Genomic DNA, 7,274 nt, shown 5'->3' with positions numbered 1-7,274 from the left:
CAGGTTTTGTTATTCAGGCACGTAGGGCGCCAAGGCTTAAATCCTGGTCAGCTGACGTTACTTCAAAGTCTAAGCTTCTCAACATTCCCTTCAAGGGGCAGACCCTATTCGGGCCTGGACTGAAGGAGATCATTTCTGATATTACTGGAGGAAAAGGTCATGCCCTTCCTCAGGATAGGTCCAACAAATTAAGGACCAAACAGCCTAATTTTCGTGCCTTTCGAAACTTCAAGAGTGGCGCAGCTTCAACTTCCTCTAATACAAAACAAGAGGGAAATTTTGCCCAGTCCAAGCCCGTCTGGAGACCTAACCAGGCTTGGAACAAAGAAAAGCAGGCCAAAAAACCTGCTGCTGCCTCTAAGACATCATGAAAGATCAGCCCCCGATCCGGTAACGGATCTAGTAGGGGGCAGACTTTCTCTCTTCGCCCAGGCTTGGGCAAGAGATGTCCAGGATCCCTGGGCATTGGAAATTGTGTCCCCGGGATATCTTCTGGACTTCAAAGCTTCTTCCCCAAAAGCAAGATTTCATCTCTCACAATTATCTGCAAACCAGATAAAGAGAGAGGCATTCTTACATTGTGTTCAAGACCTCCTAGTTATGGGAGTGATCCACCCAGTTCCAAAGGAGGAACAGAGGCAAGGCTTCTATTCAAATCTGTTTGTGGTTCCCAAGAAAGAGGGAACCTTAAGACCAATCTTAGATCTCAAGATCCTAAACAAATTTCTCAGGGTCCCATTCTTCAAGATGGAGACTATTCGAACCATCCTACCTATGATCCAGGAGGGTCAATATATGACTACCGTGGACTTAAAGGATGCTTATCTGCACATTCCGATACACAGAGATCATCATCGGTTTCTCAGGTTCACCTTCCTAGACAGGCATTACCAGTTTGTGGCTCTTCCCTTTGGGTTAGCTACGGCACCAAGAATCTTTACGAAGGTTCTGGGGTCACTCCTAGCGGTCCTAAGACCGCGGGGTATAGCAGTAGCCCCTTACCTAGACGACATTCTAATACAGGCGTCGAATTTTCAAATCGCCAGGTCCCATACAGACATTGTTCTGGCATTCCTGAGGTCGCATGGGTGGAAAGTGAAGATAAGAGTTCTCTATCCCCTCTCACAAGAGTTTCTTTCCTAGGAACTCTGATAGATTCTGTAGAAATGAAGATTTACCTGACAGACGCAAGGTTGTCAAATCTTCTAAATTCCTGCCGTGTTCTTTATTCTACTTCTCGCCCTTCAGTGGCTCAGTGTATGGAAGTTATCGGCTTAATGGTAGCGGCAATGGACATAGTGCCGTTTGCCCGCCTACATCTCAGACCGCTGCAACTCTGCATGCTCAGTCAGTGGAATGGGGATTACACAGATTTGTCCCCTCTACTAAATCTGGATCAAGAGACCAGGGATTCTCTTCTCTGGTGGTTATCTCGGGTCCATCTGTCCAAGGGTATGACCTTCCGCAGGCCAGATTGGACAATAGTAATGACAGATGCCAGCCTTCTGGGCTGGGGTGCAGTCTGGAACTCCCTGAAGGCTCAGGGCTTGTGGACTCAGGAGGAGACACTCCTTCCGATAAACATTCTGGAACTAAGAGAGATATTCAATGCTCTTCAGGCTTGGCCTCAGCTAGCTGCGGTCAGGTTCATCAGATTTCAGTCGGACAATATCACGACTGTAGCCTACATCAACCATCAAGGGGGAACAAGGAGTTCCCTAGCAATGTTGGAGGTTTCAAAGATAATTCTATGGGCAGAGGTTCACTCTTGCCATCTATCAGCTATCCATATCCCAGGAGTAGAGAACTGGGAGGCGGATTTTCTAAGTCGACAGACTTTTCATCCGGGGTAGTGGGAACTCCATCCGGAGGTGTTTGCACAGTTGATTCAACTTTGGGGCAAACCAGAACTGGATCTCATGGCGTCTCGTCAGAACGCCAAGCTTCCTTGTTACGGATCCAGGTCCAGGGATCCCAAGGCAGCGCTGATAGATGCTCTAGCAGCGCCTTGGTCTTTCAACCTGGCTTATGTGTTTCCACCGTTTCCTCTGCTCCCTCGTCTGATTGCCAAGATCAAGCAGGAGAGAGCTTCAGTGATTTTGATAGCACCTGCGTGGCCACGCAGGACTTGGTATGCAGATCTGGTGGACATGTCATCCCTTCCACCATGGACTCTACCGCTGAAGCAGGACCTTCTACTTCAGGGTCCTTTCAACCATCCAAATCTAATTTCTCTGTGTCTGACTGCTTGGAGATTGAACGCTTGATTTTATCAAAACGTGGTTTCTCCGAGTCGGTCATTGATACCTTAATTCAGGCTCGAAAGCCTGTCACCATCAAAATCTATCATAAGATATGGTGTAAATATCTTCATTGGTGTGAATCCAAGGGTTACTCATGGAGTAAAGTCAGGATTCCCAGGATATTATCTTTTCTCCAAGAAGGATTGGAGAAGGGATTGTCAGATAGTTCCTTAAAGGGACAGATTTCTGCTCTATCTATTCTTTTGCACGAGCGTCTGGCGGATGTTCCAGACGTTCACTCGTTTTGTCAGGCTTTAGTTAGAATCGAGCCTGTGTTTAAACCTGTTGCTCCGCCATGGAGTTTAAATTTAGTTCTTAAAGTTCTTCAAGGGGTTCCGTTTGAACCTCTACATTCCATAGATATCAAGCTTTTATCTTGGAAAGTTCTGTTTTTGGTAGCTTTCTCTTCGGCTCGAAGAGTTTCAGAGTGTACTATTTTTCTGCTCTATCACTTTGTCTTTTCAGTGTTCACTCTCTTCTGTTTTTTTTTTTATTTAAAAAATGTTCTACAATTATAAGTTGTCTCATTATTTCTTTTGCATGATTTACCGAGTCCACGGATTCATCCTTACTTGTGGGATATTGTCCTTCCTGACAGGAAGTAGCAAAGAGAGCACCACAGCAGAGCTGTCTATATAGCTCCTCCCTTAACTCCACCCACCATTCATTCTCTTTGCTGGCTCTAAGCTGGAAGGGTAAAGAGAAGAGGTGTTAAACTGTTAGTTTTTATTTCATCTTCAATCAAGAGTTTGTTATTTTTAAATGGTACCGGTGTTGTACTAATTACTCTCAGGCAGGACATAGAGGAAGATTTCTGCCTGGAGGATGATGATCTTAGCATTTGTAACTAAGATCCACTGCTGTTCCCACAGAAGCTGAGGAGTACAGGAAAACTTCAGTGTGAGGAACTGTTTCTTGCTTTACAGCAGTGAGGTATGTTCAGTCATATTTTCTGCAGAGACTGTGTTAACTCAGAAAGGCTGACAGTGTCCCCATTAGGGGAAGGGTAAGCAGTAATACTAGTGTTATCAGAGGTTTTTACTAGCTTGCATAAAGGGCTAATTTTTTTTGTGGGCGCTCAGTTTGTTATGTGAATTTGGGACAAAAGTTTTTGTGTCTGGGAGTAACGTTTTCAGTTTTATGGGACTTTTGCTTGAGGGTTCTTTGGGGTTGTTCATAACCCACATGGCTTTCAGGCAGGGTTTATTAGTTTGGTGTAGGCCCCAGCAACATCGAGTGAGGTGGGCGGGGCCTATTTTCGAGCCTCAGTTGCGCACTTACAAGCAGCAAGCAACTTCTTCTGAGGGACTAATTGAAGCTTTAAACCCCATATTATCGTTTCCTAAGGGCAGGTAGGGCCATAGCAGAGCTGTGGCAAGGTGCTTTAGGGGTTTTTAACCGGTTTTAAACAATTATCAATCCGGTTTTTTCATTTCAGGGCCTATTGCTTTTTTACTCGTGGTGCAATCCTCCTAAAGCTTAGTGGGTACACTGTTAAAATTTCGGAATTTTTGAAGCAATATTAACCTGTTTTGCAGTTTGTGTATGCCTTTTTTTCTCTTAAAGGTACAGTACCGTTTTTGCAAATTGTGTTTTTTCATTAAATAAAGTGTTTTCCAAGCTTGCTTGCTTCATTACTAGCCTGTTAAACATGTCTGACACTGAGGAAACTCATTGTTCAATTTGTTTAGAAGCCATTGTGGAACCCCCTCTAAGAATGTGTCCCAATTGTACTGATATGTCTATAAATTGCAAACAGCATATTTTGACTTATAAAGGTTTGGCATTAGATGATTCTCAGACATAAGGTAATCAGGTTTTGCCATCTAGTTCTCCCCAAGTGTCTCAACCAGTAACGCCCGCACAAGTGACGCCAAGTACTTCTAGTGCGTCTAATTCTTTCACCTTGCAAGATATGGCCTCAGTTATGAATACTACCCTCACAGAGGTTTTATCTAAGCTGCCAGGGTTGCAAGGGAAGCGCAGTAGCTCTGGGTTAAGAACAAATGCTGAGCCTTCTGACGCTTTAGTAGACGTATCCGATATTCCATCACAATGTTCTGAAGTAGGGATGAGGGATTTGCTATCTGAGGGAGAGAATTCTGATTCAGGAAAGTTGTTCCCTCAGACAGACTCAGATATGACGGCATTTAAATTTAAGCTATAGCACCTCCGTTTATTGCTCAGGGAGGTTTTAGCGACTCTGGATGATTGTGACCCTATTGTAGTTCCAGAGAAATTGTGTAAAATGGACAAATATTTAGAGGTTCCTGTTTACACTGATGTTTTTCCGGTCCGTAAGAGGATTTCAGACATTGTTTCTAAGGAGTGGGATAGACCAGGTATTCCGTTCGCTCCCCCACCTGTTTTTAAGAAAATGTTTCCCATATCTGACACCATAAAGGATTCATGGCAGACGGTCCCTAAGGTGGAGGGAACTATTTCTACTCTGGCTAAGTGTACAACTATACCTATTGAAGACAGTTGTGCTTTTATTGATCCTATGGATAAAAAATTAGAGGGTCTCCTAAAGAAAATTTTTGTTCATCAAGGTTTTCTTCTTCAACCTATAGCATGCATTGTTCCTGTAACCACTGCAGCTGCCTTTTGGTTTGAGTCTCTAGAAAGAGGCTCTTCAGATGGAGACCCCACTAGATGATATTCTGGACAGAATTAAGGCTCTTAAGTTAGCTAATTCTTTTATTACAGACTCCGCTTTTCATCTTGCTAAATTAGCAGCAAAGAATTCAGGTTTTGCCATTTTAGCGCGTAGAGCGTTATGGCTTAAGTCCTGGTCGTCTGATGTGTCATCTAAATCTAAGCTTTTGACCATCCCTTTCAAAGGTAAGACCTTATTCGGGCCTGCACTGAAAGAGATCATTTCAGACATCACTGGAGGGAAGGGTCATGCCCTCCCTCAAGATAAGTCAAATAAGACAAGGACCAAACAAAATAATTTTCGTACCTTTTCAAAACTTCAAGGGTGGTCCTGCTTCCTCTTCCCCTGCTGCAAAGCAAGAGGGGAACTTTGTTCAATCCAAGCCAACCTGGAGACCTAACCAGGCTTGGAACAAGGGTAATCAGGCCAAAAAGCCTGCTGCTGCCACTAAGACAGCATGAAGGGGTAGTCCCCGATCTGGAACTGGATCTAGTAGGGGGCAGACTCTCTCTCTTTGCTCAGGCTTGGGCAAGAGACATTCAGGACTCCTGGGCGTTAGAAATTGTAACCCAGGGGTATCTTCTAGATTTCAAAAATTCTCCTCCAAGGGGGAGATTCCATCTTTCTTAATTGTCTGTAAACCAGACAAAAAGAGAGGCGTTCTTACGCTGTGTAGAAGACCTTTTTACCATGGGAGTGATCTGCCCAGTTCCGAAAGCAGAACAGGGGCTAGGTTTCTACTCCAATCTGTTTGTGGTTCCCAAAAAAGAGGGAACCTTCAGACCAATTCTAGATCTCAAGATCCTAAATCAGTTCCTAAGGGTTCCATCCTTCAAAATGGAGACCATTCGGACTATTTTACCAATGATCCAGGAGGGTCAATACATGACTACCGTGGATCTAAAGGATGCGTATCTACACATTCCTATCCACAAAGATCATCACCAGTTCCTCAGGTTTGCCTTTCTGGACAGGCATTACCAGTTTGTGGCTCTTCCCTTCGGGTTGGCCACGGCGCCAAGAATCTTCACAAAGGTGCTATGGTCCCTTCTGGTGGTCTTAAGGCCGCGGGGCATAGCAGTGGCGCCTTATCTAGACGACATCTTAATTCAAGCGTCGACTTTCCAACTTGCCAAGTCTCACACGGACTTAGTGTTGGCCTTTCTAAGATCTCATGGGTGGAAGGTGAACGTGAAAAATAGTTCTCTTATTCCTCTCACAAGAGTTCCATTCCTGGGGACTCTGATAGATTCGGTGGACATGAAAATATTTCTGACGGAAGTCAGGAAATCAAAAATTTTAACCACCTGCCAAGCTCTTCATTCCATTCCTCGGCCGTCAGTGGCTCAGTGTATGGAGGTAATCGGGCTTAAGGTAGCGGCAATGGACATAGTTCCGTTTGCTCGCTTGCATCTCAGACCACTGCAACTATGCATGCTCAAACAGTGGAATGGGGATTATGCAGATTTATCTCCTCAGATAAATCTGGATCACGAGACCAGAGACTCTCTTCTTTGGTGGTTGTCACAGGATCACCTGTCCAGGGGAATGTGTTTCCGCAGGCCAGCGTGGGTTATTGTGACAACGGACGCCAGCCTTCTGGGCTGGGGTGCAGTCTGGAATTCCCTGAAAGCACAGGGTTTGTGGACTCAGGAGGAGGCCCTCCTACCGATAAATATTCTGGAATTAAGAGCGATATTCAATGCTCTTCAGGCGTGGCCTCAGCTGGCTTCGGCCGGATTCATCAGGTTTCAGTCGGACATCACGACTGTAGCTTATATCAATCGTCAGGGAGGAACAAGGAGTTTCTTGGCGATGATAGAATTTTCCAGGATAATCCAATGGGCAGAGACTCACTCTTGCCATCTATCAGCGATCTATATCCCAGGGTTAGAGAACTGGGAGGCAGATTTTCTAACTCGTCAGACTTTTCATTCGGGGGAGTGGGAGCTCCATCCGGAGGTGTTTGCTCAACTGGTTCAGCTATGGGGCACACCAGAATTGGATCTGATGGCATCTCGTCAGAACGCCAAACTTCCTTGTTACGGATCCAGGTCCAGGGACCCTCAGGCAGTACTAATAGATGCTCTAGCAGTACCCTGGTCGTTCAACCTGGCTTATGTGATTCCACCTTTCCCTCTCCTTCCTCTTTTAATTGCCAGAATCAAACAGGAGAGAGCTTCGGTGATTTTGATAGCACCTGCGTGGCCACGCAGGACTTGGTATGCAGACCTGGTGGACATGTCATCTCTACCACCATGGACTATGCCACTGCGACGGGAACTTCTAATTCAAGGTCCGTTCAAGCATCT

Source organism: Bombina bombina, unplaced genomic scaffold (assembly GCF_027579735.1).
Source record: "Bombina bombina isolate aBomBom1 unplaced genomic scaffold, aBomBom1.pri scaffold_970, whole genome shotgun sequence".
In the NCBI taxonomy this organism is placed as follows: domain Eukaryota; kingdom Metazoa; phylum Chordata; class Amphibia; order Anura; family Bombinatoridae; genus Bombina; species Bombina bombina.
Note: the sequence above shows the minus strand (reverse complement) of the source record.